This window comes from Callithrix jacchus, chromosome 11, assembly GCF_049354715.1.
Source record: "Callithrix jacchus isolate 240 chromosome 11, calJac240_pri, whole genome shotgun sequence".
NCBI classification, from domain to species: Eukaryota; Metazoa; Chordata; class Mammalia; order Primates; family Cebidae; genus Callithrix; species Callithrix jacchus.
In genome coordinates this window covers 109,862,961-109,878,901 of record NC_133512.1, presented here as the reverse complement: position 1 = coordinate 109,878,901, position 15,941 = coordinate 109,862,961, and the positions used below count along the sequence as shown (strand labels likewise).

At 36.7% G+C, this 15,941-nt stretch overlaps 1 protein-coding gene across 17 annotated transcripts in view; it reads right to left on the bottom strand.

Moving 5' to 3' along the window:
• DGKI (diacylglycerol kinase iota) overlaps nucleotides 1-15,941 on the bottom strand; it is a 448,494-nt gene that overhangs the window by 55,520 nt on the left and 377,033 nt on the right. The gene's annotated exons all lie outside the window — the stretch shown is intronic.

Genomic DNA, 15,941 nt, shown 5'->3' with positions numbered 1-15,941 from the left:
TCATAAGTCCCTTTAGCTACAGAATATTTTATGTTTGTTTCTGCTTTGTTTTTATTTATTTTGATACTTTTTACATTTTCAAATATAGCAAAATCAAACAAAACAAAAATTCAAGGCATGCATTCAAAAATATTTCTCCTATTAAGCCTAAATCATTATTATTCAGGTTTGAATCTCTCCATTCATTTTGATTCAATTTATTACTTCAGACCCTGTTGTTACCAGGCCATGTGCCAAGTGATGGAGACACAAAGAACAATTTCAGGGAACTCATAATCTAGTGAAAAAGAAAAATATGTAAACAAATAATTATAATGTAAAAAATATACAATGATCAAAATATGCATGAAGTTAAAGAGGTAGCACAGAGGACAGAGAGATTGATTCGGTACGAAAGCGTGAAAGAAGGCTTTGAGAAGCAAGAATCATCTGAACTGAGCTCTGAAGAATACAGAGGAGTTTAAAGGCAAGTAAGAAAGGAGAAGAACTCCAGGCAGAACAGCAACAGGTATGTGAAAAGGAGTACAGATGTGAAATTGCATAGAATCCTATCAGATATACAAGTAACTCGGTATTGCTAGAATGTAAAGGAGGAATAAAAGCAAGGACTTGAGAAGTAAGTGGCAAGGGCCGCCTCATTCAGGGCGTGCGGGGTCCCTGTGAAGTGCTTGCAATTTACCTTCTAAGCTAAATGGAGCAAGCTTGCAAGGAAGAGAAGTCACACAGTTTGGGCAGGCAGTTTGAGAGTGAAGCATAAAAGAACAAGAAGACAAATTAAAAGGCAGAGGTCAAGTTAAAGACTGTGACTGAAAAACTTCTATGTTAGTAACACAGAAAAAATTTCTCTGCTCTTCAATTTTTTTGAAACCCATGGTAAATGAAAGGGAAGATGAGAAAGAGTAAAGGAAATACCCTCTTTGACTAGATATTTATAAGCCCAAACCATCATACACGAAGAAGAGCTACCAAGTACAGTAAAAATAGGGTTAAGTTTTAGGGAAACAGAGAATTTTTATCTAAGTCGGCTAAAGAGATATAAACTATTTTATGCACAAGAAAACCTATGTCAGGAGCCTTCCACTTTAAGCCAGGGTGTCCTACTAGTCAGAAGAGAACCAAACCTAGAAGAGGGTGCTGTTAAGAAAAGGCTTGAAGATTAACAAAGAGAAAGTCAAACTTAGAGCAGCACATCAAATCACTAAGCCCAATCATCCATCCAAACCAGAAGCTAAAAAAAAAAACAACTCACCCAATGCAAATAGTACAAGTAATAATGGAAAAAGAACCAGCATGACATCTATGCACAAATATCAGAGGAGAAAACAAAACATAGGCAAAGAACACACAAAAGATGATGGATGAAGCAGATAAAATTATTAATAAATCTCCATGAAATTTAGAAATGGAAGGAAGGAAGGAAGGAAGAGGGTAAGAGAGCAAGGGGGAAGGGGAGAAAAGGGGAAGGGAGGGAAGGAGGGGTAAATAGAGTGTCTGTGAAATATAAACTTAAAGAAGAAATATGATCAAGAAATAGTCATAGGGAGATGAAAAGAGCAAAGTCTGCCCAGAGCCTTTGAACTAGTCGTTATTAAAGAAACTTGTGGCTTTTTCCACTGTGGTACCACTGCACTGGAAAAAGAAGATTAAGAGAAGATAAATAATAATTAAAAATATATTAAGATATGAAACATTGATGAAACAAATTGAAAAAGATACAAATAAATGGAAAGACAGCTCATGCCCATGAATTAAAATAATTAATATTGTTAAAATGTTCATATTTTAAGCAATCTAGAGACATAATTCCTATCAAAATACCAAAGACATTCTTCACAGACTAGAAAAAAGTCTTAAAACTTGTATGAAACCATAAAAGACCCTGAATAGCCAAAGCAATCCAGAACAGAAAGAACAAAGCTGGAGGCATCACACTACCTAACTTCAAAATATTTTACAAAGCTATAGTAACCAAATCAGCATGACACTGGCATAAAAACAGACAAATGGAACAATGGAACAGGATTGAGAGCCCAGAAATAAATCTATATGTTTACAGCCAACTGATTTTCAACAAAGGCTTCAAGAATACATAATAAGGGGAGTCTTTTTTAATAAACGGTGTGGAGAAAAGTAGATATCTACATATGTCTACTTTTGATATATTTTGAAGAATATAATTTGACTCTTACTGCACACCATGTGCAAAAATCAACTCAAAGTGGATTAGACTTAAATATAAGTCCCAAAACCATGAAACTGCTAGAAGAAAACAGCAAAAAGCTCCATGACGTCGGTCTGGGCAATGATTTTTTTGGACACGATCTCAAAAATATAGGCAACAAAAGCAAAAATACAGATATGGGATTACCTCAAATTCAAAAACTTCTACACAGCAAAGGAAACAATCCCCAGAGCAAAGGAACAACCTACATAATATGAAGGTTCCTCAAAAGAGAAAAAAAAAAACAGAACTATCGTGTGATTCAGCAATCCCACTACTGAGTAAATATTAAAAGAATGTGAAATCAGCATGCCGAAGAGATAGCTACACTCCCACATTTATTAAAGCACAATTCCCAAGAGCCAAGATATGGAATCAACCTAAGTGTCATTCAGTGTACAAATGGATAAAGAAAATGTGGTATATATACACGATGAAAAAAGAAGGAAATCCTGTCATTTGCAACATCATGAATGAACCTAAAGGATATTATGTTAAGCTGAACAAGCCAGGGAGAGAAAGACAAATACTGCATGATCTCACTCATGTAGAATCTAAAATGTTCACTTCAAAAAAGTAGAGAATGAAATGGAGGTTACCAGAGGCTGGGGCATTTGAGGGTGAGAGAGACGGGAGAGATGCTCATCAAAGTAAACAAAGTTCCAGTTAGGATGAGTAAGTTCAAGAGATTTATTTTATAGCATGCTGACTATAGTTAAGGATGATGCATTGCATTCTTAAAAAATACTAAGAGAGGGCGGGGCGCGGTGGCTCACACCTGTAATCCCAGCACTTTAGGAGGCCAAGGCGGGTGGATCACGAGGTCAAGAGATTGAGACCACCCTGGTCAACATGGTGAAACCCCATCTCTACTAAAAATACAAAAAATTAGCTGGGCATGGTGGCATGTGCCTGTAATCCCGGCTACTCAGGAGGCTGAGGCAGGAGAATTGCCTGAACCCAGGAGGCGGAGGTTGCGGTGAGCCGAGATCACACCATTGCACTCCAGCCTGGGTAACAAGAGAGAAACTCCGTCTCAAAAAATATATATATACTAAGAGAGTAGATGCTAAGTGCACTAATAACAAAATTTGTAACTAGGCATGGTAATGCATATGTTAATTAGCTACACAATTAACAGTTATATATACTTTACAACATCATGTTGTATACAATACATAATTTTACGTCAATGTAAAAATTATTTTTAAAGAATTAGAATACTAGCTGGCCATGGTGGCTCATGCCTGTAGTCCTAGCACTTTGGGAGGCCAAGGTGGGAAGATTACCTGAGATCAGGAGTTTGAGACCGACCTGGCCAACATGATGAAATCCTGTCTCTACTAAAAAAAATACAAAAATTAGCCAGGCATAGTGGCATGTGCCTGTAATCCCAGCTACTTGGGAAGCTGAGGCAGGAGAATCACTTGAATCTGGGAGGCAGAGGTTACAGTGAGCCAAGATTGCATCATTGCACTCCAGCCTGGGTGACAAGAGTGAAACTCCATCTCAAAAAAAAAAAAAAAAAAAAGGATAATATATAGTTATAACTATAAATACATATACATACATATATGTATATATATTTTACTTTGAATTGCTCTTCCATGAGTCTTGATCTGAATATTTGTTGGTGAAGGTACCCTTCCCAACGTTTACCCAGCTTATGAGAATATCCATATTGTCTCTAAAATAAAGATGACTTTTCAAAATAGGATACACAGGGAAACCTGAAAATAAGGGAAGCTCTGGGAAAACAGAATGCTATTTTAGTTGGAAAATTATGTAATTTAACCGGTAAAAATTAAAATATTTTCATACTGAAACCAGCACAGTCATATTATGGATCCAAAAGCAAAAGTCCCTTGAATTCTTAAAGTCACAAATAACAACAACAACAAAAAGACAAAACAGAAATCTGTGTTTGAGGCAGTCAGCTTCCGACAAGTCTCCAGGTTCCCAGGAAAGTGAGTTTGTTCCTCTGGAACAGGGGTGTTGCCATGGAAGTCTGAATATATGAAATTAACCCAACTAAACACAGCTATAATATCTTGGAATAAATCATTTTGTTAGATTAACAATAGAGATATCACAAATCAGGGAACAAGACATTCAGCACTTACTGGCTAGTGGCTACTGCATTAGACACACTCTATCTAGACTTTATTATCACTGAGACACAATCTCTAAGAAACTCAAAGATACTTTTTTTAGATTGCCTTCAATCCACAAATTTTCCTTCAAAGACTCTTATCTTTCAAGTAGATCGATTATGAGGCTTAAGGACACTGAAAATTGCGCACAGTTTTCTACCAGCAAAGAGCAATAGAAAAAAGCAAATGAGTATTATATTTGAGAAGCCAAAGGTCTTTAAAAAGTATTGTACCTCTTACGATGTTTTATCATTTTTAGCCAATAAACCTGGAACTGAAATAATGGGTGTCACAACTATTTAAGTCTCTACATCTGGTATAATATTATACTTTGCAATAGGTTTTAGACATGTACATTTTCTTGGTAAGCTCCATGGAATGCTCAGAACTTACAAGCTCATCCTAACATAATATCCTTTTATCTGAAGAACACTGTCCTGTTTTCTTTTTACTTTTTTTAGCCTCTATGCATATTTTGCTGCTGTTGTTATTGCTGTTGTTGCTTGCTCGATTATTTGTTTTCATCTCATGACTTTAACTCAAAAGCACCCATGGCTTTCCTACTTAGCCGTTCCTCTGAATGGCTACATCATTTCCTTCCTTGGAGATAGGATGTAAACAGATTATCCATTTTAGAGTCTCTCTTAAAGAACAGAGGGTAGCTTAGATAAACACTGGGGATGCATCTACGTGGGACTCTTAACTTTCTGTAAAGAATCATCTACAAATGAATGTCTATCTCCATTCCCAGTGTCCCTAACACATATACCTTCTACTTAGCACTTCTAAAACATCACCTGGAGGGGAGTTGGCCAAGGGATGGGGCCACCACATAGAGGTGAGCTTAAGATAAACACACAGGACAGGTGTGAAAGCAGAATCTGAAAAGGTACAAGAGCAGAGATTCATATTCTAAAAACACTCAGCAGTGGGATACTTCCCTAGGACCACAGACTGGATGGAGTAGAAGAGGTGGGAGATATTTATCCACTTCACAGGCCTGACTGAATAGCCAAGGCCCCTTCATTTTCTGGTTAACAATAGGAAACAAAGGGGGAATGCCAGGGCAACCTTGACACCATGCACCCTCTACACCCTATACAGCACACTACAAGTAAGACCACCACTCCTTATTGTGAAGTCCTTGTTGGGGAACAAAGCAGCACACACGTCCACACACTGAAAACAACTCACTATATGTGTATTTTATTAAATTTCCTTTTATACCTGTCTTTCCTCTTTACTGTCTAGCTTTGGGGATGAGAACCACAGCAAAAACACCACTTTCTATAAACATCAGGTGATCATCCGTCCTACTCATGAAGAGAAAGAGAAGCTCTTCGTATCAACTTGGAATGTTCTTTCTCTCTCCTTTGAGTCATTTTCTTTTATTTCTTTGCCCCTCTCCTGATCACAGCCCTGAGAGTTTCCTGGACTTTTTCACTGACCTTTCTCACAGTTGGCTGGAATAAAAAAAAAAAACAAAATAACACTGTTTCACCTTTAGCATTTACAGTTCCATTCTTTCTCTATACCCTCCTTAGTCTTGACCTCCTTATCCAGTCTGTCCTGGATAGAACCATCTCCCATCATGTGCTCAAACCTTTTCCCTATGGTAAACATGCAAGAATGTTCATGCCTGGTCACACTACACCAGGTTTGACCTTCTTCCCTGCTTCTTGAGCCATTCTGCTTGCTGTCTGTTAAACCCCTATGTAGTCCCAAATGGAAACTGATTTCCCCGTTCGGCATTCCCTGAAGGCACATTTCAAGGGTCTGCATCACCACTGTAGAAACATCAACTTTCTTTTTCTTCTGTTTTGCCATGAAGTGGTAATGCTACACAAATTCCATTTATTTCCTAAAACTGTTGGTAGACAAGAATCTTCATTTAAAGCAAGTAAGCCAAGGTATAATTTACTGTGCTGTGAAAGCATGGTTGCAGATGATCATCTTTGAGCAACGGCTTTCTTCCCCTGAGCATCTCTCAAGGGTGCATTGCCTATCCTGGAGAACTAGTTTACCAGGCCTATGACATCATTTGGAGGACCTAAGGGAGAAAGAGCTAGACCATGGATCTAAGTGACATCTTCACCACAATCACTCTAGCCCCAAAGCATCTCTAATTAGGTAAAATAGGACCAGAAATCCCACAGCACTGAGAATCTCCATCAATTATATAATTCTCTCTTTGTTTTGGTTTTGGTTCTTCTAATTATGAATATTTCTCTTACGACAATGAACAAAGGACATACAGTAAAAGAGAGCAGGCGAGAATGAAAGTGAGAGATGAAAGTTACAGCAATCACACAGAGTGGCATTGAAATGAGAGAAAGACAAACACATTCTCTATTCAAGTGGTCGCAAACCCATTCAGGGAATGCCAAGCTGCCTCAAAGGTAACATTCACCACCCTCCGAGGGAAGGGGAGCAGAAAGAGCAAAATGGAAGAAAGAAGGCAGAGATGAGCATTGGTGTGGAGGGAAGGAAATAATTTCCAGCATGTATATTTAATAAAGGCTGGTTGGTGAGTTGTTCATTTGATATACATTTCTACCAATTCCCTTTAGCATCATAATTTCCCAGTCTTTAAGACTCTCCTACCCAAATATATGCCCTGATGACCCCCATGTGAGCTGTGCTTAAAATATCTTGTTTTTTTAAATAGATTTCTATATTTACTTATATTTGGCTTTTAGAAAATAGCACTGTTGAGGTTGGGGAGGTATTAGTCAAAGGCCACATAATTACAGTTCAGCAGACTCAGTTCAAGAGATCCATTGTACAACTTGGTGACTTTGGTTAATAATGATATAACATATTCTTAAAAAATGGAAAGAGACTGCCTATTAAGTGTTCTTACCACAAAAATAACTGTGTGATGTAATGCATTCATTAATCAACCAGATTCAGCCATCCAACAATGTATATGTACTTTAAAAAATCATGTTGTACACAATAAATACAATTAGTCAATTAAGAAGTTTAAAAACTAATTTTAAAAAATAAAATAACACTGTTTTACCTTTAGCATTTACAGTTTCATACCTTCGGTATACCCTCCTTAGTTTGCCGAGTCTCCTGAATGTCTTTTCAGTTTGAAATTTTACTGCCACCTACTGTTAATTTTTAAGAACTGTTAATTTTTTCTTTTTTTTTTTGAGATGGAGTTTCTCTCTTGTTACCCAGGCTGGAGTGCAATGGTGCGATCTCGGCTCACAGCAACCTCCGCCTCCTGGGTTCAGGCAATTCTCCCGCCTCAGCCTCCTGAGTAGCTGGGATTACAGGCACACGCCACCATGCCCAGCTAATTTTTTGTATTTTTAGTAGAGACGGGGTTTCACCATGTTGACCAGGATGGTCTCGATCTCTTGACCTCGTGATCCACCCACCTCGGCCTCCCAAAGTGCTGGGATTACGGGCTTGAGCCACCGCAGAACTGTTAATTTTTAAATGAGGGCAAAGGAGTTTGAAATCTATGGGTGGAGAGATTGAGGAAGAATGAACAAAACTGGACAGTGGACACAGAAGAGAAATAAATGAAATAAAGAGATGGAGTTGGAGAAAATAATATGTAACAAGCTTATTCATCCTGACAATGTGGCCATCGAATTTTAGCATTTTGAAGAGGAAATGAAAAAAGAAATAAACCCAGCACAGTTGTGAAGAAATAAAGAATGGTGGCTTCCCTTTAGAAATCAGTCTCTGCAATATAGTTGCCAGCCCACTTTCTAAAAAAAGGGGTGAAGAAATAGAAAAGGCACATTGTTCTAAAATCCAGCCAACGGAGACATACACAGAGAGCCAGGAGGAAGTACCCTTTAGAAAAAGCCAAGTCGCTGGCTTTATCCTAGTGACTCTGGAAACCCTGGCCAACGGCTTCTGTTGAGACATAATCCATCTGGATTTTGTCAATGTGGACTTTTATTTTTCATTTTAAACATAAGTTGAAACATGAGGGAGCTCTAGATTGTGAAGGCAAATCACATGAGAGCCACGTTTAGTCTTAGCACATGGGGCTTATAAGCGAGGCACCTCACTTATCTCGTGATCCAGGATATGCAATATCTCCCTTGCGGTAATTGAGTAAGGGCTCAGCCACAGCTGGTTATTTTTAGGAAATCCAAATAAGGACTTCTGATCCCAGATTTAGAAAATGGAAGACAAAACTAGGCAGGGTTGGAAGCTGGTTTGGCACCTCTGAAGATAACTGTAACATAACCCATAAGCTTTCCCGACAACATCTCCTTCCACCCCGCCCTTCTCAGGAGAGGGTGGGAACAGAATCTCAACAGTGTCTGCTTCCTCTCGACTTTAAATGTGTCTAAGGACAAGAGAGTTTCTCAGCTATGTATCAGTTCAGAAGCTCTGTGAAAAAAATAAAATGAATGCAGATTAATCATAGCAATATTGCGAACAAGAAATTAAATTGGGCTCCACAGACTCTGTGAGAATAATTCAATTACTCCAGTGTTGGATATTAAGCACTGCTATGTATTTAACTCTATTCCAAGAGCTGTGGGAGGTACTTAACTTATAACATTATAACTTATAACATTTAATTCCCACATTTAAGGAAATTCTAAGGGAGTCATGGAGTAAGACCAACCTCTCACAGAGTATTGGAGAAAACTGTTAGAGGATTATTGTTCTTTTGCGTGATGCTTGGCACAATCATCCAGAAAAGTGAGAAAAAAGGGGGAAATGTGCTTTCCAGATCCCTGAATTCCAAATAAGTAGTGCTACCATGGTGTTGAGGTATCTCTTGTTCTGATCTTAAAGTTGGGGTTTCAGAGGGCCCAGAAGTACCTCAAAGAAGCCCCACACCCTGTATAACTCCCCACCACCACCATTTCCAGTGGTAATATGGTATCCCTCTCACATCCCTCAACCCCACGCTGAACATGGTAAGTAATCATCGCTCCACATCCCAGCAACCTGAGATTCGCAGGCAAATATTTTTTGAAAAGATTTCAAAATGATCACTCTTTCATACTTTAGATTTGTTTAATCAAAGTATTCACCTAAGGTAGATACATTGAGAAAATAAGAGTGTTGGTGGAAGTTGGAGAATGCAGCAAATGGACCAACGGGTTATTCTGGAGGTGAGTCCTGGGAAACAATTCTTCCTTGCCCCTCTCCCTACCACTGTGCTCACAAACCATGCCTACAACTTCCTATACCCACCATACTTCCCTTTTACTTTCTTGCTTATGAAATGCCAACATTTTCAAAGTCAGGCATTCAAGTGTGTCTTTATTATTTTCATCTGCGAATTCCTTGGATCAAGCATATTTATATTCAAATTTGAAATATATAAATGGAATCCACGGCCTAACAAAAATAGCCAACATTTTACATACTATTTTGTGATTATCACTATTATTTTATTATAATTTGATAAATACTGGGTTTAGTGTAGCAATATAAATAGACACATATCTATTGGTTTGACAGAGCACCTTTCCTATCAAGGGATGTTCTATGAATGGAACATCCTTGCATTCATCCGAAAAGCCTGCCTTTTGAATGCCTACTATTCTAGGTATGGTGCAAAGTGCTATGGAAACAGAGGGAGAAATGCACAGAGTGAACATCCAAGGAACTGAGATGTTTTAAAGAGGGTTCAATCAATACTGCCTTACATCCACAGTATTCCTGAAGTGTGAACAGATATGGCTGCCAGCTTTTACAAGTGAAAAGAGAGACCCACTTAACACTAATATTTCCTCACGCTCTAATCATTGGCAAAACTTGGAACTCATTGCAGTAGAAAGCTAGAATTTCTTGGGATTATTTCAAATAAAATGGATGTTTAATATTAAAGTAAGTTTGTTTTTTTCTTCTTTCAATTTCAATCAAAATAAGATCTGGTGCACAAGGAATTCTGTTCTGACTCTAACTGAACTTGGAAAGATAAATTTAAGTCCATTTCTCCAAGTGGTTTAGGGCCTCCATATGCAGAACTGATTGACAAACAATTATAAAAATAACAAAGCAAAATCTCTTGTTAAATATTTCACACACATATAGAAATAGTGTTATTATGTGCTTGCCAAATACAGTAACAACTTGAGGTAAGTCGGGAAGAAAAAGAAGAAGAAAGGAAGACATATGTCAGCTATCCTGTATTTTTCCAGCTGGAATGATTATCCAGGGTGAGCAAGATTGAGACCAGTCAAAGGTAAGCAGGGATGTCAAAGGTAGGTAGAAATGGGACCCAACTATCTCAGTGAAACAGATGCCAGGAGCCATCTTTATCCTGACAGCACCAATTTCATCTCTAAGATATATTTCAGCAAAACCGGCATTCCACTAAGAAGATTAATTTTCTTCCGCTTATCTGATTGTGAAGCTCAAAGAGTATTTCCAAAATCAAAATCTCTGTCCAATAGTCTGTCTTCCTGTTGAGAACCTGAAGCTTTCACAATAAGCATAATTACCCTTTTTATTAGGTTCAGGCTGTAACCTAATGTTCCCAAAAGCAACTGAATAAAGAAAATAGTTGAGGACCAGAGGGGAATGAAGTTATTCCTCCCATAATCAGCCTGGAACATCTGAATTTTCAGAACAAAGGAGGTTTCTGGGCTTTATCTTCTTGATATAGTGATTCAAAATTGCAGAGTATACTATAAAGGCCAGTTTTTCAGTTTAAAGTATTATTAAGTCTTTTGAGATCTCCAAATAATTTCTTAGTTGTCCAAACTTCCTTAAGCACACATAACATGCAGGGATGTTAAACTATCATTGAGTGATTTCCATTATTTGAAGGACATTTCTGGTTTACACATGAAAGAACAACCACTTATCTGTTCATATGTAAAAAATGAAGAAAATACACATAGAACCCCTAATAAGCCTATTTTTTAAATTTGAGGTTGAAATGTTCATTAATTCTCTAAATATTCATCTTTTCTATGTAAAAGTAAAAAGTTAAATTTTAGAAAAAGCAGCAAATTCTATTTCTTCTTGTTTCCAGACACTCTAGGCATATATCCATAATGGCACTTATTAGTGGAGACTGTAAAAATTGGTTTGTGTAATATTTCCCCTTTAAATATAAGCTCTTCAAGGGCAATAATTATTTATTCTCTAGTTTCATTTCTCCAGTGCCTGACTTCAGTCACTGAAGTTGCCCGATATTGATTTAATAAATGATTAACTGAATTGTTTACCCTATCTCTTAGGATTCAAATGAAATCACAAATCAGACCTCACACATTATAGTTAAACATTTGATAGCATTATCTTTTCTTGTCGACAGAAATCCCCTGCCAATCATAAAAACCCATTAGCCCTGCGTTGCTGATCGGGTAGCAGATACCTGCCTAGACACGGTTATCCGGATTGAATATCTGCCCCATGTGTGGTTTCACTACACTGTTTCCCCATGTCTTCGTGTTGTAGCAAGGTATTATTTGTGTGACAGTCCATTTTAGTTCTTTCAGCCTTAGGGCTTGGGGACACTGAGAAAAAGTACACCTCTTTCAGTCATTTGGGGATTTCTCACAAACCATAAAATCTAAGAACTGAAAAAGGCTATTCTGATTCAGAAACAAAAGCATTGTCTTCTAGCCCCATTACAGGCCTGCTCTTAATCCATCTAACTCAATGGCGAGTCTGTCCTTTTCTCAAAGAAAACTTAAGGAGAATGTATCACAGTTTTCATTCCATGCCTATTTTCTTATCTCAAAGATACTCAAGTGGCAAAATTCTTCCTTACAACTCAAACAGATTAGGTCTGCAAAAATTTAAGCTAATTTCCTCCTTATTAATCTTCAGCCAAATGAAATATAGTCTTGTCATGAATCGTGGTAGTACAATTAATGATAAGAACAAATACATTTCCAGAATCATGTTATTTTAAATAGAACTTCCTTGGACACTGAAAACATTTTTTTAAACTTAAAGACAAAATCATTATGGTCCTAGCAGTGATCATGTCAGTTAACCACTTCTCACCAATTCATTTCAAAATTGGTTCTTAAATATTTCAGGTTTTGAAGACACTATACACATTGTTTATCCTATTTTGGAATTATAGTCTTTCTTATAGGATCTGCATATAAGTGGACATGTATATATATCTTCCCTTAAAATTATAGTAAAAATGCAACCAGTTCCAGTAATGATAGAAATCGAATTCATCCTCTTAATATTAATTGCCTCTCAGTCTGCCTGAGAAAAATGGAGATTGATGGATCTAAGGGACTATTTTAAAGTTTAAAACCGTGAGAAAATGTTGTGAAGACCCAACAGAGCAGATCGGTTGCAATTTGGAGTGGAAAGGGCCACTTGGCACAAAGTGCCCTGAGTACCTTGGAGGAAGAATGATATAGGGAAAGCACTGTGGGTATATTTCTTTCCATTTTCAGTACTTTTTTCTTTTAAATCAGTCTTCTGTCTTATTTATCTTTTCAAATAATTTTTTAAAATTTTATTCTCAGTTCATCTTCTGTCTGTTTTATTTTCCTTATCATTGATTTCTCTCATTATCTTTATATTTTTCACCCTTCTCATTTCTTTTTTCTTTACATTGGGATTCTTTCTTCAATTTATCAAATTGAATGCTTTGCTTATTTGCACGTGATCATTTTTCCCTTGATAAATGAATTTACAGTCCTAAATTATTCTATAAATACCACGTTAGCAGTGTCTTGAAAACTCTGATAAGGAGTATTTTCAGTTCTAAGAATTGAAAGTTTCTCTTTTGATTTCTTTTTATGTAGTGAGTCATTTAGCACTGTCAACAGGATGTCAAAATGGAACCCTTCCTATCTCCCAAGTTGACTGGGGCTTTAAAGCTGAAAGCAACAGATGCCGATCATATCGAGATTATTAAAATAAGTGTTCAGGGCCTTTTCAGTTACTGATTTATCAATATTCTTACTGGCAAGGTAAATTGTGCAACATCGAGTGAGCTGAGACTGCATATATATTCTGCAACACAGGAGGACACATGTCCCAGAATGTTTGCTGCATTTTTAAAAATAATAGAATATTAGAAATCAATATCAAAATGGAGAAATAATTTATGGCATATATATGATGCAATACTCTATACCAAAAATTTTTTTTAATCTGCATATATCAATATGAAGGACTTTCAACAATATAATGTTGAGGGAAATGGCAAGTTCCAAAATACATGCATTATATAACACAGGTAATGAAAAATAAACACAAGTTGAGATTCCCTTATTCAAAATGCTTGGGACCAGAATTGTCTCAGATTTTTTATTTTCTTATAAAATCCAAAATGTTCCAATAAGCATTTCCCTTGAGCATTATGTCAGCACTCTAAAAGTTGCGGATTTTGAAGCATTTCGGATTACAGATTTTCCAACTAGAGAGACTCCAACTTGTACAATACAAAACAAAACCATGAAACAATTGTCAATATTTTTTACACTACTCTGCTGTTTATGGCTTGAAAGAAAGACCTAATGCAAATATAGAAAAACAATGATGTAATAAATCAGGGTGGTTGGTACATGATTGCCTTCTATATAATTTATATATTTATTTGGATTAGAACATAGTTAATATATATTTCATATTTTTTAAACTGAGGTTTACCACCATTATATTTTGTTTCAATCTCTTCTTTTAAAGAAAAAAAATGCTTTAAAATTAATTCTCAGCCATATTTGCTTTTGGGTAAGTTTGCAGTTGTATATTTAATGCGCATGCATAGTATCCCTATATTGTAGGATTTTTCACCTTACAGATATAAAAAAAGAAATAGAAACCAAAGAAAACCTCTGCGGCTCTGGTACACCGACTTTTAAGGTCCCTTTGAGAAGACACTGTAGGACAATGGAAAAAGCATGGAGTCAGAAGTCAAGCCGACCTCAGATCAAACCACATGTGCCATGTGAAATGACCTAAGGCAAATATTTTACCCGCTTAGGACCCTCCATTGACTTATCTGTTAAGGAACTGCTAAATTTAAAAATTGCTGAAAGAAGATAATTTAATTATGATACAAAGCAAGTGGGAAGTATTCCATCAAGAGTAGTTATTACTAACATAATCAGATATTTCCATAACTGTAATTATAACTATTTCTATCAGAGATGGTGTCTGAAGGAAACAAAAAGATATTGTAAGAAATCAATGGACATAAAACTTCTAAAAGTTAAAGAATTAATTAAAAAATTGAGGTTAGGCATCTAGTTTTGTTTTATTTTTAAGTGATTTAACACAACACTTTTATTATGCTTGTGTCTTCTGTGAAACAGGAATTCAGGCTGAGCCTTGTGCTGATGACTTGTCTTTTGTTCCACAATGTCCAGAGATTCAACTGGAAAAGCTGAAAGACTAGGAGTGAATCTTTGAATGCCACTTTGCTTGTTTTCAAAGTAATTTTGCAGGATTTTTTAAAAGGGTCTACTACTCTAGGGCATTATAAAACTAAAGTAGTCTAAATGACTGTGAAAACTTATAGCTGTCAATTGAAGATCAACCAAAGATTAAGAGAAATCCAAGCAAACAAACAAAAAGAGTTGATTTTGACATCTAGTTTTAAGAACCTAGCTATTATTTAAAGTGGTAAATTTATTTGTGATTCTTGGGAAGAATATTTACTATCTTATATATAATTATTTTATCATGATATGTACATCAGTATGTTATATACAGAAAAATCAGGACCTAGAAAACTAGAGTGAGCTCATATTCTGCCTTGTGGAAACAGACTATATACAAGTACAAATAATATACTCATCTGGTTTGCCTAGGCTTAATATCTATTTCTGTAGCTAATTAAAACTCTAATTTTCCAATAAGTCTGCCCACAGATAAGTGGCCACATTTTTAGCCATTCATGGGTGGCTGACTCACCCTGGTTTGCAAGCCTCAATTCTGTAAAAAAAAGGAAATGGAAAAACACCCTGAATTGTAAGCAATCAAAATGCCATCAGAAAGTAACAACACAGTTTAATTAAAAAGAAAAATCCATAGTAATTCATTTTTGTTCCTTTCCCCTCTTCACACAAGAAAGTAAGAGGTAATACAGAGAAGCAATTAAAATGAAGTCTCCTTTTGCCCTCGGGGTGTGTGCTTCGAACCTTCACCAATGAAATAATTAGCTCCAAATTTCTCATTTTTTTCCCTCCTTTGTAATATTGAAATTGCTTCTGGTCTTTCTTCAGAAGCAAAGCACTTCCTTGCCTCTTTGGTTAACCCTAGGCTTCTAAGAATCTTAGTAATCTTGTTATTCTATCAAAAGGCTGACTGTGTGGTTACAAGGCCATTGTCGCTATTTGATTTAGACCCCAGGTAAACTGGAAACCAGCCTAATTTCATGAACATAACCTCTAAGATGGAGTGAGTGGCCTGAAATTAAAGAGTAGGTACGCAAGAGTGCATCTGCCACCAGGGGAGATGATAGGAAGGTGGATTCACTGAGCACAAAGGTACCAACACTGCTGTGGAACTTCAGCATGCATCCTACTCTCTCACCATGACCAGATCTCAGAAGAAAGCATAGCGTTCTGATCTACAAACAAATGCTGTACTGCTCACCCACAGAGACTGCAACCACCACAGGACAGCACTCAGAT